The sequence below is a fragment of the Dermacentor andersoni genome, chromosome 4 (genome assembly GCF_023375885.2).
Source record: "Dermacentor andersoni chromosome 4, qqDerAnde1_hic_scaffold, whole genome shotgun sequence".
Taxonomy (NCBI): Eukaryota; Metazoa; Arthropoda; class Arachnida; order Ixodida; family Ixodidae; genus Dermacentor; species Dermacentor andersoni.
This window is the reverse complement of record NC_092817.1, coordinates 154,716,920-154,740,042: the sequence shown is the minus strand read 5'-3', so window position 1 is coordinate 154,740,042 and position 23,123 is coordinate 154,716,920. Positions and strand designations below refer to the sequence as shown.

The 23,123-nt window shown below is 45.7% G+C and overlaps 1 long non-coding RNA gene across 1 annotated transcript in view; it reads right to left on the bottom strand.

The window, feature by feature from the left end:
* LOC140217151 (uncharacterized) overlaps positions 1-23,123 on the bottom strand; it is a 48,934-nt gene that overhangs the window by 14,191 nt on the left and 11,620 nt on the right. Inside the window, exon 3 of the long non-coding RNA XR_011893661.1 lies at positions 3,915-3,955. This is a non-coding gene — a long non-coding RNA (uncharacterized lncRNA). The remainder of the gene's footprint in view (positions 1-3,914; positions 3,956-23,123) is intronic.

Below are 23,123 nucleotides of genomic sequence, written 5' to 3'. Positions count from 1 at the left end.
TTTCCCCTATTCTTGATTGGGCATTTTCTCTTCGGCTGCCAGATTTTTTACCCACCTTTCTGTACGAATCCGTGACAGTGGGTCCGGCTCTACGAAAATTAAGCCCACCATTTACATCCGCTATGATAGTCCCTGATTCGTGTTTCTCATCTCTTACTGCGTCTCGTGACTCTAGAGTAAGGAGGACGTTTTATTGATTGTTGCCTGAACACTTTAGAAGTGTGTGGTTAATTTTGGGTGCCTTGCCCTCAATGACTAATAATTAAGGAAGTTGCAGATTCTTCAGCCCAGCCATCAATAAGCGGCCTCATTCTCGTGTATTGTCATTTCGCTGCTCATGCCACTGCTGCTATATTTCACAAGAGTGTCATATGCAGGTAATGTGAGGCTCAGTAATAACTAACTCTGTGGATTACCTACGTCTTCTATATTGTTACGCAGGAAGACTGGCTCGACTGGAGGCCGGCTCGACGAAAAACGTCCAGGACTGCTGAGAGGCACTCGAGGTGTGTAGCGAACGTTGGGGAGAATACTATAACGTCGTCCAAGTAGCACACGCACGTGGGCCATTCGAAACCGTGAAGAAGGCAGTCCATCATGTGTTCAAAAGTGGCAGGAGCGTAGCATGGACCGAACGGCATCACTTTGAATTGATACAGACCGTCGGGTGATACAAAAGCAGTCTTCTCGCGGTCGATATCGTCCACGGTAATCTGCCAGTAGCCGGCGCGAGGGTCACTATAGGAGAAATAGCGAGCACCGTGGAGGCAGTCAAGGGCGTCATCAACCCGAGGTAGAGGATGCACGTCCTTTTTGGTAACCCTGTTAAGGTGCCGATAATCCACGCAAAAGCGCCATGAGCCATTCTTCTTTTTTCCAGCACAACAGGTGACGCCAATGCACTACATGACGGTTCAATAATGTTCTTGGCAAGCATTTTGCGAACTTCTGCGTGAATAACTTGACGCTCAGCCGGTGACACTCGATACGGGCGGCGATGAATAGGAGGGACATCGCCGGTATTAAAGGGGTTGGGACACCAAATTTTTAGGCTATAAAATGCATGTTTTAGGCTGCTTCCGTATGCAAGGACACCCAGAACGAGGTATTGGACGCTGCAAACATTTCAAAATAATTTTAATTCAGCTCGAAAAAGTCATTAATAAAATAACTCCTTCTCGTAGTCGCGACCCGTCGCTAGCGCGGCAGTTACAACGTCACAGAGGAGGAACGAAAATATTGACGTCATAGCACACTAGCACAAAAATGTGACGCATGATGAGTAGCGATGAAATGCCGATTACGGAGCCTGCTGAGCCGAGCGACCTCGGCCTCCACCACGGTGTTAGAAGTATCGTGGCCTCCACTATGACCGAGCTACAGGCCTATAGAAATCATTTCTTAATGCAAAGAAGGGGTACGGCGTGCAGACACGGACACAAGAGGAGAGAAGTGGACAACACGAGCGCTGCACGGCGGCCCGCGATCGGCAAACTGCGTGCGGCGAGTTCCCGTGTGGACGGGCCTTCTCACGTTTGAGTGTAACACTAGCCGGCCGACTCCGAAAGGGAGGATATGCGGCGTTCGTGTTGTCCGCTTTTCTCCACGCATAGTCGCATAGTTCAGCAGCTCCGAGCGGTCTCTCGTTTGCTTGGCCTTTGTCAATGTGAGGGCCCGTCCGCGTTACCAGCAGGGAAACTAGCCGCACGACGTTTGCCGTTCACGGGCCGCCGTGCGACGGCGGTTTTGCTCGCGAACGGCGAGATTTTCTTGCCGTAGAAAGGACGGGCCCGGGACCCATTTGTGCGGCAGCCGTACGGCGAAACGGCCAATCAGCGACCGAGGAGTGGTCACTCTGGCACCGACGGCAACTTCACCGCTGCAGCTTCACCGACAAGCTATATACAAGTATATTTACAAGGAAATACGCCGCACTTGGCCAAGAGGCAACAGCCCGCGCTAGCCTTTAATCGTCGTCGTCGTCTTCACACTGCTCGCCTCTTCGTCATCGCAAATACTGTTCCGTAGCGCTATTCTTGGCACAGATATTTTTGCAGTAACGAAACGTGCCGAGAGAGAGAGAGAGCAACGAATATATGAAAGGTAGGGAGGTTAACTAGGGCTGAGCCCGGTTAGCTACCCCACACAGGAAAAAGGGGATGGAAAGATTAAAAGAACAAGACAAAGTCCAGTGGGTATATCATTCGGTCACTCAGTCCGGATCCCAGACGGTGACTCAATCCGGCTGCATTCAAATAGAGCAGCAGTGCTTTTGTGGCTTTTCGAAGATGCGATATGCGAGGCCATGGTCCAAAGATCTTGTTCAAGGTGAACGGTTTTCTATCTAACTGAATGAGAGCTGTGCAGAGGTCGTGAACGTATATGCATTGGGGAATGCGGCGCCCAAGCGTGAGCGCCCAGCATTGCGAAAATGTGAAGTGCACATCGCAAGGGTACGCTGCAGTATACCTACCTGAATTTTGTATCTACACAGGTCTCGTCTGATCCACTTTGAACTATGCTCATTCTGGGGCGTAGCGGAGACAATCAACCTATTCTCGTTGTCTTATAGGCGTATTCATGTATTAAAAAAAACATTACTGCAAATTACATTTCGCAGTATCAGCGTAGATTTATCGGTGCGTGCGATCCTACTTTTCGGAGCTGGTATTACTGTCTTCAGCTACAAAAATGTTAGCTTGGCAATCACAAATTAGCAGATGTGATCTAATCGATTACCATGCCAGACTGATCGCTCCCTCCCCATCATTGTTTCCTTCTAAGTATCTATATATTTACTTGTTATTCGCTTTTTAATTTATTTCATGGCTCTCTTGTGACGGCTTTCTTTCTCTCAGAAAAATAAAAATTTTTAAGTTCCAACGTTCAAATAACCAGTTCCCTTGGTTTTATCCACCTAATTTACCCACCTGATTCCTGGCCGATTCCCGATGTAGGGTAAAGCAATTCCCCATGAGAGGTGATATGCACCACCTCTCAGGACATTCACAGCAACAGTGTTCGTGACCGCGATCGTGGATGCTTGGCATTGTAAGTATAGCCCTCTTATTATTACTTATGAGAATATTATCAACAAATTGGTATGTTGCATTTGTAAACCTCTATAGTCACCAATCTTTGCTTCGCGAGAATCTTGAATACCAAACTCATTTCTAATTTGTTTCGTGTTTATCTCATGAGTTATGTTACGACAGAAGCAGCTCAATATTTCATAGAAGACATGCATAGCAACAATTATTTTATAGCGAGAAAGCTTCAAAAGATGCATAAGCCATGTAAGAAGACTAAAGTAGCGACCTCTTCATCGCTTCTAGAAAATCACAAAGATTCTCAGAATAGGTGTTACTTTGATCCTGCATAGAGTTAACTCGAAAGACAAAGGTTTCAACACAGCAGCAGTCCTACTTCATGAGTACTTGGGACGGTACAGGAGTAAATGCCTTACGAAAAAAGCATAGGTGCATTCTTGTTCTCGAATTTTCGGAAATATTACGAGAAATTGACGAAAGGACTCTTGGGTTGTGGGCTCTACCCAGATATGTGCCAATAAAGGAAATTTTAGAGAATGTATGTCATACATTTTCGTCCTAGTACCATTAAAGTAAATACGCTGTAAAAAGCTGTAAATTTATTATCTAGGAATATGCCCGAAACCTGCTGATTAGTCCCTCGTGCAGCAACTAATCAAAGTACCGAGCAATAATGAAATAAAAGGCTGACATTGCGCATTTTTATCGGTTGCTATAAAAAGTTCTTTAAATTTCCAATCTCTTTTATTTATGTATTTTGTTTTCTTTTTCAGTTAACTTATTTTTGTATCATGTTAAATAAAGAGCACTCCATAGACATTTTTTAAAGAAACAAGCACTGAACAATCAAAAGACATCACAGACCGGTTTTCCATGCGTACTGAGGAACATTGGACTGCAGTCAACTGTAATGTAAAAAAGCAGAAAGATGTAGTATTATTATTAGGGTTATTGTCTTTATATGTTTGGACCGAACGCCTGCTGCTGTATCGAAAGAAAACACACAAACAGCATAAAAGGAAGAACACAAAATACCGCAAGATATAATATATGAAAGCACGCAGGGAGGGAAGGCAAGGGAAGGGATAATAGCAGTGGTAATTACAAAGAAATATATTACGCGTACAATGCATGGCGCGCACAAAACAACAAACCTACGTTAGAAATTACAGTGCATCCCTCAACAATGAGTATTTGGAAGGAAAATTTGTAAAAATCTCCCTACACCAGTCGTTCAAATGTTCAAATAAAACCGGGAATCTAAATGTTTCGTGATGAGAAATAATTAAAATACGCTTCATCACGTCCGCACTCTTTCTCGTCTTTCCACATCCTTAAGACGTTGCAATCTTTTTGAGCATCCTACTTCCCACGTGTAGCGTAGCAAACTGCACTCAGTCTGCTTAACGGCCCTGCATATCCTTCCAACTTGTCTCTCTTTCTCTATCTTGAGCATCCGCTAGAACATAAATGTCATCCACGCTCATTCACCAGGACCACGCTGCTCCAGCGTATCTCAGCAAAGAAGCCTCCGATGTCTCCCAATAAAAAAAAAGAATTCAACGACGATTACAATACTCTCTAACGCGAAATTTGAGCGCAGGTGTATTTGTGTTTTCGTTTCAGCTCTATTTGTGTTGTCACTATTATGTATAATGATTATATGGGTATGCAGTTTACATTAGGCAGAGAACGCTGTTAGTAGCGCGCTTTGTTTGCAGACAGAGGACACGCGCTACTCTGGCGCCATATTGTAGCCGTCTTCACCCGTCTTGCGCTGCACTACGCTCTTCTCAACAACCCCGAAGAGAGCTTCACATGTACCCTTACCTGTAGCCGCTCGCCAACGCCCTTTGCCAGAGTAGTGATCCCCGTTACACACGCTGGTACCGTGGACTGACAGCGCCGCAGACGAGCGTAGCACTCCCCACCTCACGCTATCCGGCCCTCCCCCCCTCCCCGCCCGCTTCTCAAAGCGCAGATTGCCCAAGCGGCTGCGATGGCCATGGCCGCCGGCCCATCAGCGCATGCGCCGGCCGCCTCATCTCCGCGCATTCTCCGCCTTATACTTTCACTGTAGCGTACTCCCACATTCCTCCTCACGCCCTCTTCTGTCCCGCTGCGCTCCGCGTTCGCTTTCATCTTTGACTGCGCTCCTTCGCTCGGTTACGCCGCCACGGTATGACGCCTACCCTCACCGCCAAAACAGGCGTCTAATACCCGTCTAATAATCGAATGCCATTCGGTCTTTTGCGGTGCTACTCAGTAAAATATTACGGCATTCGCAAATGATAGCAATGATGACCTGGAAAAAAATTTGTAAAATTCAAAGAAATTGTGTGCCTATAAACGCGTTTAAGAACTTTTGCGAGCACTTTTCAAATGGACAAAAATATTTTGACTCCAGATATTCACAACTAAAAGCAATTCGATCAACCCATCCAACATGGCCGACCGCCGCAACAGACTCCTGATGCAAAAAGTAATAGCGCTTGAGCACTGGCGGTGGTGAAAATGTCATCTCGGCAAAAATAATTATTCCTTTTTATATGTCTGAATAATATCTTCTGACGTTGCTGATGCACGCATTATTTCTTCGCGTTGCTTGTCGCTGTTGTCTATCTGGGGTCAAGAGTACACATTCGGTTCGAAATCGATGCGAATGAGTTGCCCTAACTCATCCGATGGCAAATGTCATTCCACTCGAATAACATTAAATCTTCCCGTGTGACATGGGTATAAGAGCCGCGCAACTTAATACGAAATGCCTTCCATTACTTTTTAAATTGTACATTGAAAGTACGATTCAATTAAAGAAAACGTGTTATGCATGTTTCATACTCTGTTAATTGGGAAAACATTTTTATCTTTTCACAATAATAGGGGCATCAGAAAGTAACGAATCAATTTATTCGCGCTTGCGAATACACCTGGAAATATTTTATATGAATAAACCGAACAAAACAGGTATATTTGCGACTATAATCCAAAACAAGGGAATGGTACAGAATCTTCTGTACACTCTTGACTGTTCGCCACCGCTGTATCCTAGAATAATAACGATGTCACGTATGCGTAGTATGCCCCCCTTCAAGGAAAAGTCGCCGTTTGGAGTCCATGGCCGTCGCATCGGTTGGCGGAGGGCTAAAGAACTGCAGATTGTAGAATAATTATTGGTTATTGTAATGATGCCAAGTTGTAATCACTGTGATAGATTGGAGTACGGCCAAATGTGAAAGTAAAAAATTCACTCAGAAACACCTCTGGGAGTTGTCTAAGTATGCGGAAGCATACGGCCATGTGCTAATCCCCAGGCGGCCCGGTGTCATTATTAATGTCATGAAACATGATCGGACCAGTGCAGACGACAGCGCTGCGGCGACACGTACTGCTGGAGAAGGCGGCGCAGGATGAATTGAGGACGCAAGCCAACTACTGCAGGCGGCGGCGCAGGTGCGCTGGTTACATTATGATTATTACAAGCCGCTATTGCTCTTTAGAGTCTTACCCATCCGCGTCAGTCTATTATCAACCGTGATGAACCGCCCTCCGGCGGAGGTAGTGCACCGTCTTCCTCCATCGCATGCAAGGCCCTGGGTGGGGGGACGGCAGAAAGGGGGTTATCTACTCCGGCAGTGACTGCGTATGGCAGAGCCGTGCGGGGCCTATCCTGTATGCTATCTGATGGGGAAGAGAACGCCGGATGCTGATATCTTCGTGGCCGCTCTGTTCTCACCGCTTGGTTATGATTGAAGCAAGAGGCCGCCCGAAGGTGAATTCGTTCGCTGTGGCGAGCGTTATCTCGAAAGCGATCGCCATACATGACGGACGGATGGTTTTCCTCGTTGGCTATGCATAGAAATGCTTACACATTTAAAATTTACCCGTTTGTTGGGCGATCTTGTGAGAAGCCGCACTAAAAGCTCAGCAATAGCAACGAGCACAGTGATTTACCACGCGTCAAGTCCATCTGTTGCATATACATGTGAAAACGCAGATACATGTGCAATAGCTTGATTTGATCGAGCTAACCTGATGATAAAAAGGTTGTGTGTTCAACGGCAAGAAAATATAACAATGTATGGGTGGCACTGCGCTCTTCGTAATGGCTATCTAGGAAGACGCCACAGCTGCCGACATGCTGTGCAGTCGTTCGTACATTTATTGCAGAAGGCCAAGGCGAAGCGGGGCGGAGGTTGCGGCGACCAGCCCTGGCGTGATAAAGAGCCTGTTCTATCTTGTACTTGGTTCCTGATTCCTTTCTGAGCCCCCCTTCTTGCGCGCTGTGCGGTAAGAATTACACAAGGACTGTTACACGAAAGACTAAAGCGCACACTTCCCACAAGCCGATTTGTGCGGCTCATTTTCATGTACGCACCCATTATTCACCGTTAGAGTGACAGCTGATTAACGTATCACAGCTGAGGTTGGAAGCAAATAGGCGTCCGTTGACGCATGACTAAAAAAATGTATGCTCTAAGAATGCCACCGATTAAGAAAAGCCATGCACAGGCTGTTTGGACACGAGCGAGTATACTTGAGGAAGTTCTAGGGAACAAAGCCAGGCACGCCAAATGGTACTGAAAGAGAACACGCACACATGGGCCGTTGCAGCCTGTCTCACATGAACAACGTCGAGTCACGCGAGCAACCTGCTGTGGAGGTTTCTAGACAGCAACGCCGTGAAACGACATTGCAAGTGGTTGACGCACGAAGAGCTTATCAGTGTACGTACGTTGTGGTAAAGACTGTACTGTAGGCTCTGAGCGCTAGGCACGCAAGGCTAGCAGTACGGCGAAGGCGCTAGCGTTGCTATCATTGTAGAATCGACGATGACTGCTGCATAGGACAGCCTCTAGCAAGCAGCAGGCAGGAGTACGCCTGGGGAGTCACGAACTTGTATTGCAGGTCGACGTGCCGCGGCCTAACGCTAGGCGAAGACGATCCGGCGCAGCTGGAAACGCGGTGGTCTATATGTGACTTACAAGTTTGCCGGACAGAATCACGCTGATGCTCTTAGCTTGGCCTGGTCGTTCAACGATTGGCGCGTGAAGCAATGTAGCCTGCACTTCGACATTATAGAAGCAGGAAGGTTCAGTGACGAGGCAAAGACGTATGGAGGTAGCCTAGATGAAAGGTTGGTATGGCTCGCTAGGTTGTGTGCCTGTGCTTACGGCGTAGCGGTTTGTACTGGCCCTGGTAATATGTTGTATTGGATGTCGGGTGTGGTAGCATACCGTGGCATGTGTTCACAGTGGTGGCAGCATGCATGGTCAGGGGCCACAGATTCAGCAGGGAACGCTGATAAAAGGTTTCGCAGGCAAATACATATGGCTGCTAGTCAGGGATCCTATGACGAGCCTTGATCGGGAGGTCAGTCAATCGGTGGATGGATGTCTGGTGCAGCAGGTGACAAGACGTCTGTTAAGGAGCCGCTATTGAGTCTGGTGTAACCGCTGTGGTGCGCTCTTGGCCGTGCTATGAAGGGCGTGGAGAGGGCCAACACCTTGGATGAACTGAAACCAGGGACAAGAAGACGGTGCGCCGGCTCTGACACGAGAGTCGGTGCACTGGACCATGCGGACTTTGGAATAGCACACCCATCGGTGGACGTGTCGCGAGCCGAAGAAAGGTGACATGCCTCGTTGTGATAGCAAACCACAACAAGCGAGGTGATCGGTGCTGGCATTGAAGACATCCGCGGGGAAGCTGGTAGTTCAAGACCTAGGTGCGGGAATGGAAAGTACCTGACTCCATAGTGACCAAGCACAGCAGAGCATGCAGATAGCCGTAGGAAAGAGGGCTGGTGGACCAGACCACAAACACGGGACATATTTCGGCCGGGATGGTGTCAAGGAGGGTGGCGTATTTTAGCTCTTGCTCCGTGACTATGTTAGGTTCGAGAAGGTGGCGTCGTGTGGTGCGAACCATCCTTCTCTATACGGCTGAAGTGGTTGAGCGGGTGGTCTAAGTCATATATTGTCTGTGGCAAAGAATTCGAGGCTCGTTTTCCCTTGTCATAGCAGGAAGATGCGACGGCTGCCGATGAGCCGTGCCGTTATCCCTATTTATTCTGGAAGGCGAACGCGCATCATAGGGGCGGCTGCAGCGACCAGCCGGTCGTGAGCGAGAGCTCGTTCTGCGGCTCGTGCATTTCTCGTTATTCTATAGGAAAGCATTCTTTGCCTGATTCGAGAAACATTTTGGCTGGTAAGCAATTAATGTCTCCAATCACGTTAAGAAGAATGGGATAATGCATGACTGATGTGGCAGTCAAACCTGAGCGAACGAGCACAGCAGCCGGATGCTTTATTTAGTAGGCCTCAATGACTTTTTCTCGCTATTTCCTATCTTTATGATCAAACACTTATGCAGTGGTTAAATGCATCAGCCTTATTTGTGGCCAACACGTATTAAAGCTTCGTGAGCGCCACTCATTCATCAGACAAGGTGATCGGCACTCTGTCTCTAAAAAGCACCTCGCAGCATCTCCATAAAAAGCATTGTCAATAAAATTGTCTCGCAACGAAAAGGCCTTATTATCTGCATGAGGAACTTGCATGCGCGTGTTCTACAAGTTGTGTAGGGCCGGGTGCATTAAATGGCGAGGAACACCGTTTTGTGTTATGAAAGGGTAAGAATCGTATAGCGCAGTTTTAGAGTGGCACTTCCTTTTTTAATAATTCGCTGAAGCACGTCAAGTGAAAAGTTGTTGACCCAAAATCTAGAAGAACGTCTTCAATGGTTTCTGGTTGTTTCGCTCAGAGTCATTCGTCTGGAGAAGAAAAAGCCCCTTCTTGCTGGAGCCAAGTTTTAACAGCCAATATGTTTAGGTGTACATTAAAAAGGAAATCCTAACAAGGGAAACGATTCTTTTTTAAATCATCTTGAGCATATTTTTCCCTGGCGCTCCTGAACGTGTTGCACGGTACTGTGTTATAGGGAGCGTGACGTCAACAAGGTCGGAGTAAGGTTGCTTTTTGACGCATTGGATGAATATTTCAAGAAAATTTGGCAATACAATACAAGTATACAACATGTCGCGCAAGTATGAAGCTATTGCAAAACATATTTTTGAAAATAGAGTCTGATAAACCGGGTAGCAACCTACGTAACCACATTACAATTGCTGCACGTAAAAGCCATCTTTTTCGCTGGTGCTACAGTTTTTCGAACGAAGTCGGGTACAGACACATCGCCGTGAACATAGGCCATTCAAAAGTTGCCCTTTTTTTGTAGTGCATGTGTTCAATCGTGCACCAAAAGAAGACATTATAAAAATGCTCCTGAAAAACTTGTTCCATTGTCGTCGCTGTCAGCCTGTGTGTCGGCGTTCATGCGGTTGTCTGTAGTAAATATTCAAAATTCTAGACAGATGCTATGATAGTGCAATGCCAATGTTTGCTTTCAGGAAGTTTTCTGGTTCTGACTTATTCCTTCGTCAGAATTTCGGCACTTGCAGAGCGCAAGTAGAAGTCATATATCATTTCATTCCCTGTTTATGCATTTTAATCCAAATGATTAAACACTGCAAGGTAATATTCTGGCTCAAAATCTAAATCTAAAAGCGATGCACATTCACTTGCACCGCCTCCATTGCTCATAATGGATCTAATATGTCACTGGGGACTGACTCATGCCGACGGTATTCCGTCAGTCTCACCTCGACCAACGGCGGCGTGCCACGTCTGCCTGGTAGCTGTCAGGGAGCGCTTTCTTCTGCCTAACAGCAGCAACCTTGCACTCATCTTCGGAGCCCATTGCTTCAGGATATTGCTACAACACAATCGGAATCGCGGCGCTGAACCTCACTATTGCTGTCAATGGCCCTTAGGGCAAAACTGATATTTTAAGACGACAACCATAAGCAGCTCGTTGCGAGATGACCTTGAACAAAATGGCGTCTGTACGCGTGGTACAAAAAAAAATGCCATGTGACCTTTGAGCGAGCGGTGGACGGTGACGGTTAGGAGCGACGCACGCACACAGAAAAACAGGTGTTCCGTCGTTGACGTCACGCGGCGGCGGTTGTGGCGACAGTCGACTGCGAAGCGAAAGAGACGGCGATGGAGGACGCTCGCCCGGGGCGTAGCGGATTGCGCGGTGGGCCTCGGGTATTTTCCATTATATTTCTTCGTCCATGAAAGCTCTTCCCAGAAAAAAGTCTTTACCTTGCAAATTCCTGATTTTGCGACAAACTTAAACATACGACAAATACCGTTATTGTGACGCCTAGATGCAAACAGAAAGGGCTTACTCTCTCCCTTAGCTGTAAGAGCAGGCCTCCCTTGTGACGCTCAAAAAAAAAAGAAAAGCAAATAATATGGTATTTTAGGTAATGTCAGTGCGCTCAAATCATTCTGTCGTCATAGCGCGAAATCTTCCGTTGTGTTTCTAAATTTAACAATGTCTTGTCATCAGGAGGACTGCTGTTCCTTTAGTGCTCGCGCCATCCACCACGAAAAATGCAATGAGTCCGTGCAGCACAAAAATCCTCCTAAAAAAGTGAGAGCACCATCCGCTGCCATTGAGAATCTCCTTGCCGAAGCGAGCTTAGTCCTTACAACCAAACATACCTTACTCCTAGGATATCTAGCAAATGAACTCTGGTCAACAAGGTGGCAGGATTTTACACACGAGGGCGACGCCGCGAGTACTACTTTGTATCGTTGTCAGTAACTTAAGTAACCACGAATACTGGCGTGGATGAGTCCGCCTAAGACGAACTCCAAACGATGGCAGAGTTGGTCGGAATGAATGAAGGTCAGCTCTAGAATACAGAAGTGCACAATTGCCATAAATATTAGAGAACTGTGCAGCCTGTTAGCGCAACCAGTAGCTAGAGGAGTGGTAAATAGTAGTTTCAATAGAGTGATTTTTGATTTGCCAGTAATTAGAATGGTGTTTATACTTCCTCCGGCTAACTCAGCCAAACCATACACGCCAGTTGAACCCTTTATAGGCTTTCGTGCTGGAGTTCACAAATACGTGCAGTGCAATGTTACGTCCGTTTTAGCAGTTTTTTAATCAAAGTAGCCGGGAACACTGACGCAGGGAAGACGAACTAGTTTTTTCTCCACTTGCGTCACTGCTCTGTGAGGTCATTAGGCAGTTCCCCATCCCACTTAATTTTGCGGTTTCACAGTTGCTGAAACAGCATCGTGACTCGTACACAGAAAAGAACAAGCAGTTGAAGTGGTTCGTAATCTCTAGGTATTATGTGCAGAAGAAAGTACCTTGTGTCTTAGGCCTTCTGCAGAAAAAATAAAGTAATATAAGAAATCTAAGTGAACTAGTCACTGTCACTCTTCGTTTTACACGTCATTCTTGGTTCTCTTTTATTCGATGATGCTTCTCTACTATCGTTAGGTATTCCGGGCTCACTCTATTCGAAGGTGTGTCGCTCTTATTAACTCATTGTCGATTTTCTGAGTGGAGTGCCCGCGTCATTCGTTAGCATTATTTTCTTTTCTTTCTTTTGTGCGGTGGCGTACAGTTATATAACCACTTATAATTTTTCATCGCGAAACTTCAGCTGGTCTAGCTAGAATTAATTTGCCAAGCAGTAGGGAGGATGCTATCGGCTCAGACGCGATGGTTGGCCTAAGATGAGACCGAATGGTAGGTCCCAGCATGAACAAATTTATGTTTATCCGAGTACTACTCTTTTCAGCCATCATACCTACCTGTCGTTTTGATTGAAATGTCACGTCGGCCTTTGCGCAAACCACAAAAATCTGAAAGACGTTCGGCAAAACGAAAACAAGCTAAAAGCGGAAGCCAACGTTTTGACAACTCGACTTGTCTTTTTCCAAAACAAACAAAAAAGACAAGTTTCGGCTAATGCCCGACGGGCTGTAAATTGCATGGAAGATACAAGCGAGCGAGAGGGGGAATATAATGAAGGCTGGGATGTTAACCAGGACGATGCCAGGAAGAGCCTGGTTGGCTAACCTACGCTCGCAGAAAGGAGAAGGGGAAGAGAAAGGAGGTATAGGGACGTGCACAGTCATTGAGTCAAAGCCGCTCGTGCAAACCAGACATTCTCAGAAAGCGCAAATGTGCCTTCACTGCCTTCTGAGTCAACGATTGGTGTGAACGGTGCTCTTCTACTGCATGTTCACTCAGAGGGCTAGTTTTGTCAATGTGTTGGACAAATATTGTCTTTTTTATGCGAAGGATATTACGAGAGCTCAAAGCTCCTCAGGCGCGGCAGTGTCGCCTTCAATACCACGTGACACCGTGACGTCACGACAGAGGAGAAACGGGCGCTCCAACTCGCGCCGTCGCTCGCGGCGTCGCGGCGGTATATAAGCAGCTGCGCTTTTTCTAGGTGGCTTTGGCTCAAATCTTGCAAGATGGGCTGGGTGGGAATCGAACCAGGGTCTCCGGAGTGTGAGACGGAGACGCTACCACTGAGCCACGAGTACGATGCTCCGAAGCGGTACAAAAGCGCCTCTAGTGAATGCGGTGTTGCCTTAGAAACGAGCTGTTTCTAAGGCTCAGGCGTGCGTCGCTTGCTCAGGCGCACATTTCGTTGTCGCGCCGAACACTGCGTTGCTCGACGCTCACCGCGTCCAATGCGGGGCGCGTAGTCGCTGCGCCGTAGCCCATTGTCTTACACCCCTTGGCGGGTCGACGGGAACGCTGTCGCGTTCCGCTCTTGAAGGCGAAGCAGAGTAACACATGAGTTGTTTCTTCGTCTAGCCGAAACAAATATAGCCAAGCAACAGCAGTTCACCAGGCTAAACAGTGGTTCAACAACTAAAATAAAGGCTAGTATGCTTCGCATCCTGGGCTTAACCTTAGCTAAGCCACAGCCATTTTTTTGTGCTTCAAATTGACGACAGTGGCACAATGAGTGGTTAGTGTTCCCCCCGCATCCGCAAACAACACATGCAGGGCTATCAGTCATTCCAATTAGTGCTGAGCAAATTTTCGGGAAGGCAACTCCAAGCCACAGCTAACACAGAAGAGACGCTTCGCGTCGGTGCAGTCCAGCCGCAGGTCTGAGTTGCAGTGAAGGGTGTAGACTGTGCAGTTTGGTGCACCTTGTGTGCGCGGTATTGCACTCTGGTAAGGAGAGCGTGTCTGCTAGAATGGGAAGTTGTCTCGCAGCGTCGGTCGGGGAGAGAATAATGGGGGCGCAGCGGTCCCCATTCTTAGGCGCAAACGCACAACAGATGGCAGTCATGGGATTGCCTTGCACTAGTATATATATATATATATATATATATATATATATATATATATATATATATATATATATATATATAGATATATACCACTCATTCACTCAACAACGCTTTTTGTTGGGCCCTACGTGTATCTACGTTTCTCATTGGGACACTCTCAAGGCTACTTCGGCGTGTTCTCAAATGGCATAATTACAGGTCGCGAGACCGTAGCGCTTAAGCAGCCGCTCTTTCGCAATTTTGTTGACCTACGCTCTGCAGAGATTGACGTGCAGGAGTTTTGTTTCCGTTGGAAGCTTATTGTCATGTCCTCGGCACCGTCCTGCCACTTCCAATGGCTTATCATTTCATTTCCTTTTTTTTTTTTTTGCGATAATCTTCAAAAATATACACACGTTTTGAAGATACCGGTTCTTTCCCTGAAGAAATGCCAATAACTTCTAAAGTTCGGAAGGATTGCAGGTAAACGTTGATTTCCTTTCGACTTTGTAACCACTTTTCTTAGCATCCAGATGAGGACTTGGGATGAGCCGTGCATAAGGCTCCTCTTCTTCAGGAGACCTTGCTAAGTTCACCTTAATATAGCATTGATACCAGCCATGCAATCAACTTCTTGTCTTCTAATAAATGACTACTGTTAAGCGCAGTTTCAAGACGGGACAAGAGAAATACGCTGAGGCAGAGTGCAAGTGCTACACGACTCTGAATTTTATTATGAAGATTTCGCCTACCTAAAACACAGGAGGGTAGTATCGCCCAAGAGCTCTGTCCACGAAGCCAACCAATGCGTCTTATCAAAGAGCGCACAGATAACAGCATCACTTCTAAAAACTGTCTTGTTTGTTGGGCAAAACAACTGACATCTCGCTAATACAGGTGTTCTGTTTCCTTCTAAATATGAAATGCCTCCATGATTTCTCTGGCGAAACCATTACCTCTCATGCATAAAATAATTATACCGGAAAGAATTGGCTTACGTTGGCATTCTCAAATGAAGTGAAACTTTGTTAGCTACATATTGCTCATGTTCCCGCACCCGATCGTTGACGCAATGGCCAGATTGTCCGATATAAACGTTTCCGCACGTAAGCCGAGCGCCTACTTTCCTTGTCTTCTCGTGATGTCTTCCAGTGCCGCGTTTTACAACAAAGCTGTATTTCGCGAGCCAATTCGTCCGCCCGTCTTTCGGTCGCCTGTCTGCCGAAAACTACTCCCGCGCAGCCCCATGTGTATGCTCCCAAAAAAAGAGAGATAAAAAAGGCCCGCGAATAGTAAACAACATCTAGATCACAAGGCTTGTTTACTTCGATCAATAACGTCATGCTACCAGGCCCGAAATTTCCATTGACGAGGCTGGCGATATGAAATCGGTGACGTCAAAATCATTGTTGCATCCTCTGGAGCATCCCCATTAGTTTCTATGGCAGTCGGGACAGGTTACATGGCGTCATGGATTCGAGTGAAAAGACCTTCTGCTATCTAAGTGGTGCTGGATTAACTACGTCAGAAGGGACGTCGTTGCTCTCCATCGCAGCTGCGCATGCGAGTTGCAGTTTCTCTCCGGCTCCAAAATGGGCACACCGCGCGTTACACATACTCCTTAGGAGCAGGCAGCTTTCGATCATCAATGCCATGGGCAGAACCGAGAAAGAGCTCGTCTATGCCGTGTCATATCACGCTGCACACCGGGTACAAGAACTTGCTCTTGCAGCCGAGCGCAAGCAGCAACTCCCTACCGAGGATCCGACAGCCTATGAAGCCATCGTTTAATAAACCGTCCGGATTAACTCAGTGATAAACACCGGAGCCACACGTTTGAGTCGCGATGGTTTACCATTTGTACGCAGTCCTTCGGCGGTGATTTTTTTACATTGACACGTGTACTTGTCTTTATCGGTCGACACGCTTCACCGCCTAACAAATGTTATCGCACAGCACAGGACGCGCCTGCACGTATCGGAAGCTTCTGGAATGCTATCAATGGTTCAATCCACTGTCTATGACCAAGCTTTGTGTAATCTGATTGCATGTGTGCGCGCCGCGAATAATGTAGAACTTTGTGGGATGCACGGGGGTCCCATCGATTACTCTGGAACGTTCGACGACTGATGCATAAAAGCCGACGCGCTTGACCCGCTCATCAGATTTTCGACGATCGCCGACCGTGTTCACCGCTATCCTTGTGCTATAAGAGTAGCCTGTTTTTGTGGGCACAGGTGCGTCCAATAAAAGTTAGTTTTGTCTTTCACAGTAATACTACTGTGTTCTTGAACGTCACCACCACGTGACATCTGGTAAAGGTATGCACCACGTGACAATATTTTATGCGATCTGATGAGAAGCCTTGTACTAGGCTCGGTGCGCACAAGAGGAACTGTAAGCGCGTCAGCTACCTTCAAATTTAGTTATTTGAACTTTATACCAAATAAAAGATGGACATTTGTGAGAGAGCGACGTCTTCACAAATAACTAGCATTGTGGTGCATTTTTTGACTTGCTCATTGCCACGAAACTGGCTTTTCACATATACTTCAGCAATTTAACACTTCTGTTGTTGCAAGGTACTTCAGAGGCAAACATGTGTATGGTCAGAATTGTATTGTTGAGGAATTTACGATGCAAGCTGGTAGCACATTTCCTTTACAAAAGAACGCTGTCTCAAATTACATTCCAAAGTAAATCTGGGAGAAAACGTGTCTGAATGTATGTCTTGATAAATCTGACTTTTCGTTACGCCACTCCATTCTGAACTCTACTATTACTGTTAATCATATGTACACACTGTGTTCTCGCTTTATGTCACGGTTGCACATGGTATCGCCGTGTGCGTTTTTGCTTGAGATGCACTCTATACGCTGCTGGCAATATCTGGTAGATGCCTTGTATAGAACATCTTTTCAATGTATTCGGATGAAATTTTTTATTGCCACAAAAAGTTACTTGTGTTACGTCGCTAGAGATAATTTATCTGCTGCTGCAGATGACATGTGCAAAACAAAAATTATTTTGCTAGGTATAGTAATTAGTATAGTTATAACTATATAATTATATAGTAATTGTTATAGTTATAGAAATCATTTAGTTATAATTATATCACTAATTCCATAGTTACAAGCATTGACGTACGTGTTTATATTGAAAAATTGAAGGAACGGGAATTTAAAACCAGTTACGCGTTTACAGATTTCAATATAACATTGTAGACCGAAACACATGCACCAAAATATTTGATAAACAAGATCACGCACGGAAAAGCACTAAGCGCGGTACTCTGTCCAACGATGCTGTGGCCTAGAAGAGCGGCGTAAAATGAAGCTCTCGTTGCACTTGGATTTTCTCACGCGCTTTTTCAAACTGATGATTCATGCAAGTCCCAATTTTAAGCATAGTCAATTCAGCATCATGACCGAGCTAGACTGCCTTACACCACAATATGGGAAACTTCGTTTTACGCTGCCCTATTACGAGACAGGGAGAAGGCACCATGTGCCGCACGCTGTGGTGTCACGTGACTAAGCATGTGAGTTGAGCGAATAATTTGATACCAGTTATTTAAATAGGCATGACCGTTTTCAAATCTAGAAACCTAATTAGATGTTGTGGCGACTTCCGTCGACTGTCATGTATAATATTTGTAGTAGTGTTTATAAGTCTGAAATATTTAATGCAATTATTTATATACTGATTAACTGCTTTGGCCTTTCTAACAAGAGGTCCACTGCGTATTTTATTCGCTTGTACATAGTGATTAAGCTACCTTTTGTAAGCTTTATATTTATTGTGTTCGAAGTAAAACATAATTGTGCACATACTCCACTGGCGTTCTCTAAGTAAGCGTAAGCATTGTGCGGCTTGCTCATCTACACGCACACAACGAGCGTATGTTGTTTACCGCGACGGACGAAACAGTAGGTGGTTCATTCAGTGTATACTTTACAGACATTGTAATCTTTTTGTCTCTTGATGCGACCAGTATAAGAGCTTATCAAGCCTTATTTGTCGTGGTCAACCAGATCGCACTTGATACAGCCATTATCAACCCTTATCACCTTTTATCCGTCGTTATCGACCTTGCGGCCTTGATACAACTCTTACTGACCATAATAGCCCGTTATCAAACTTATCGGAATAGCTCTGATACTTATCAACACTTATCTTTCTTTATAAACGTATATGGGCATTTTTGTGATGCAACGGCCTCACTGCATTGGACGTGATGGACGGCGTGAGTGAAAAAGAGAACAGCACCCATTGTGGTGACAAGACAGTGTTCAAGTTCGAAACAATAAGCAAGATTCGGGGCCCTGATAGCCCAATAATTTCAGCGCACTTACATTAACTAAAATAGTGCATGACCTTTCTTTTCTGCCCCACAAGCAAGCCTGCTGTTATAGGTAAAGCTGAGAGTAAGCCCTGGATTTTTTTTCTTAAGCGTCAAGATAAGGAAATAGATGGTATTCATGGTATATTAAAGGTTGCCGTAAGATCAAGGATGTTCACGTCAAGGATTTTTACTGCGAAGAGCATTCATGGGTCAGGCGATAGGCTAGTAATACGCACTGGTTTATCCCACGTATTCCACAACAACGTGCAAAAAATATGCTTGGTCTCGGACTGGACGAGGAGCGTTGAATTTTTTAGAACAGAACTTTCTCCAGTTTGTCATAGAATATTTGCATTTTATTTCGCTTATTACAATAGGTAAATCTTCACTAGCGCTCTCGTTAGGAAACTTACATGAGAAGGTACTGTCATTACATCTAATTAAATTGTGAAAAAATATTATGCACGCAGGGATAACACGCTCACTGATTACAAATATGTGAGAAACACATTCTCTAAATGCTTCCCAAAGTCGTTAGATCGGAGCTTTATTTTTGAAATTCAGCCAATGTATTCTAAATGAGCTCAACGAATTTCAGTGAAAGTGCTTTGCATTCGGCACATACTAGAATAGTGAAATTGGAGATGACCAAAGAATAAAGTATTTTTTTCAACGTTCAGTAAAAGCAGTTCCTACAAAAGGCGCACTGTAAAAAAATATGCAGGAACTCTACTTCAGTTGTCGTAATAAGTATAATAAGTATACGTAATAAGCATTTGCCGATTGCTCAACGGAACGCATACGATACCACGTATGTTGATTAGTGCGATGAACGAAGCAGTAGACTGCTAAATAAATATATGCTTTACTCGCCTTGTAATCGGTTTTTTGCTCTTGACCCGACCAGTATAATCCTTCATCAACCCTTATCTGTCCTTATGAACTTCGCCCGATCCAATCCGAATCCGCATCGATCCTTATCAACCTTTGTCGGTCGTTATCAACCTGTATCGGGCTCGATCCGACTCTTATCGGCCTTTGGAAACCTTATGGGAATCATTATGACCCTTATGAACCATTGTCTGTCTTTATCAAATTTATATCACATGATCCTACCCTTTTCAACCCTTATATGTCATTATAAGCTTTATCAGACTTGATCTGACCCTTACGAACCCTTATCGGCCCTTACCAACCTTATCGGACTTATTCCGACTATTATCAACCCTCATCACTCCTGATAAACTCATTGAGTGTTTGTCTAGCTGTGTTTTCGTCAACAAAGACAACGCGGTGAAACACCTTTGTTGGTTTCAGATATATTCGCCGTCTTCAAGTGTGGGCGTTTAACTTAGTGGGTAAGACATTCGACTTGTAAGCATCACGCGTCATTGACGGTGTTCTCATTAAGTCGACACAGAAATGCTTATGGATTTATAACACATTACAACTATCAGGTTTATGGAGAGACTAACCTTTTACTTTGTAAGCATCTGACAACTGTCGCAAGCTTCAATTTTATGTCTTAATGACATCGCGAAAAAGAATTCTAACTTCTCTAATTTTTGCTTTCCCGAGTGCGGTGTGTACAAAACAAATGCTTATGGCACGTGCTTGTGACGACACACGTTTTCTGGCAGTTCTTGTACCCTAGAATGCTTTTCTGCTGTTTATATCAAATGCGGATAAACAACATCTATTTTACTAGCAAATGGCACGACGATGTTTGTGTGCAGCGGCCGACGTTGTCGGAGCCCGGACTTCATCGATTTGGCTGCGGGCCTGGACGACAATGACGATATTTCTCGGAACGAAATTGTCACAGGGAAGAGCGGGAAAGCTGCTCGTGGCTACATCGAGGATAGTGAGACAGCGCATGTTCAAATGAACTTCTTAAAACAAAGTGCGCACTTTCTTTATATCAGAAGGCAGTCTCACGCATGAAAGCTCTCGGCAGTGCTTGTGGGGGTTCTTGTTGAATTCTTCTTTGTAGCTGAGTCGCATTTTCGTAGCTCGCGCCTGTAGTCAAAATTCAAACTGCCGCAGCTGCTTGTTTTTCGAGGTACTTAAGAAGGTAAAGAAAAATCTTATTCCCACCCTGAGTAAAGCATTGAAAAGTACCGTAGCATCTAACTGCTCTCGGAAAGGCGTCCACCTATATCTCTATTAAACTGCTTCATCTCTAGTTCAGGTAATCGCATATCCATATTTCCATTATTCACATTCGCGACGGTGGTCATGGGGCTCGCCGTGTTTGCTGGGAGGACTTCCCCTGCGGACGATGCCGAGCTCCTCTATTCCACACTTGAAACTTCCAAGTATCCAAACAGCTTTATCTTAGTCATCCACGACTATAACGTACGCACTTTCTAGCTCCTTTGTTGGAAAATAATAGTCAATTTTCGCAAAAATACTGTAGTATTCCTCCTTGCTGGCACTGCTGCTTCTTAAGACGGCAATGCACATTCTTGGGGTAGTACCGACAGGCATCCCATTCACCAGCGTACGCCTAGGTGGCCACGGGGCCCGACGCCAATTTTACCGACAAGCAGACAAGCTTCCTTCGAGGCGACAACAACCGCTGCACTACGTGAAAACGGTTAAGACTGTGAAGGCTAGTCTCATGACTCTATCAAGCTGACTGTCACGCATAGCAAAGAAGCAGCGTCAACGAATTTCGTGGAAAAAGCCTGGACAGCTGTTTCAGATTGCCTCCTCATCGCTTCGTAGGGGGTTTGAAGTGTTGGCATAGGAGGCGCACTCCAGCAAGGTGTTGCGACCACAGGCAGAGTGCTGTGAACTGTACGACCCTCTGATTTGCCACAACGGTGCCATCGAACTCTCTTGTGTAGGTAACTAGAGGAAAGATGCTGACGTGAGTGCTGATATGTGCGCTCAGACATGTAGTGGGCTCCCACATCGGGGACCACTTTCGTAAATATGTAAAATAAACCCATTTCTCGTTTTCGTCAACCTCCCGACATCACGAACAAACAACTCTCAGCAATAGATACGGATGGTGTTGTGTCTCTACTTACCCAGCTTAATAAAACGCCCCGGTAAACAGCAGGCCATCAACTATGTTTTAGGCCCTCCGGCGGCGTAAGCCAGTGAATCTATGAGTGACGGCTGAGCCCGACCGACGAACCTCAGAACCGGATTGCGGCAGCACCGAAGCGCTCTTTTTTCCTTATGAGTGTCACTAAATTGGGGCTGCCGCTTCCCAAAAGATTCGTCTCTTCGTTTATAATCTTTCCGTTCCGCGTCTGCCAGGGTAACTAACCTTCAAGGAGGGAAGAGTGCTAAAGACACTGATACAGATCAAGACACTTGGAAAATAATAGTTGTTCATTATCTAACTAGTCGATGCTTTTACTTTAGTGCACACGATGACCTATTAAAACGTTTTATGACTGCTATGTGTATGAAGAAATCCGTGGGGATATTTTCACCCATTGACGTTGCTGGTGGCGACGTCAGACGAGGCTAACGATGTGCCAACTATTATTTCTTGAATTAATCGTCCTTCTCGGAACTTTTAACGCAGTCGCCCACTTCATCAAAAGCCCCTTATTCCGACTTTTGACATCTAGAGCAGTGCCGCGATGAGCCGATCTTGAGGCGCACGGGAATGAAAACTCCAGGCTGCCTGCGCTCACTGTTTATTGAGATAACACAAAATATGAACACTCCAGGTACATTTGCCCATTGGCATTACCGTGATGTTCCTTATAAAGTCCGAGTACAATGATATGGGGGCCGCGCGCCATTTGTGATTTGAGCGAGAGAAGAGGTACGAGGTTAAACCGAGGATAACGGCTCGACATCACGCACGCAAGACAGGAGGTCTTCCATAGCGCGCAAGGCACCGGGAAGAGGTACGTTTTGTCCGACGGCGGCTGCGTATGGCGTGGCGGAGCGCGGCCGCGTGGGAACTGTTTTAAAGCGATCAGTGATAGGGACATAGTCGAGGTTCGCAGAGGCATGATAGCTTCGTATGCGCTGTGTTCTCTACACTTGACGTTGATGTAAAAGATAGCGCAAATGGTAATTTTCTCTTTGCGGCTACCGTGCCTGCACACGTCAGCGTTTTGACAGCAAGTGTCCGTGCACATCCACTAAGATGTGTTCGTGTTTGCCTGCGTGCGCGTTACACCATGCCTGTTAATTTAGTGAGCGAATATTCACAACTTTATGTGGCCTATAAAACTGCTATCCTGACTTTGTATAGCTGTCTAATAATTTACCATCCCAATCAATACTTCGACTTCCGGGTGAAGCCACAACTTAGTTGTGGTAAAAAAATAAACTACGAGAAAATGAGCAGCTTTCTCGCGCCGTGATCTAAATCACTGCGCGTGGTAGGCAGCCACTTCATTTTGCCGTGTCCTTTTTCCCTACGTTCAAACAGGAACCGATGCATGCTGATAATAGCACTGCGTATTTGCAACCCGGACATAGAATACTCATCTGCCTAGTGAGCCCTTTGGGACGTGGGGTTTCTGGGTGTTCATATATGAAGTTTGCTCTTCCTTAACAAGTTGGTTTTCCCGT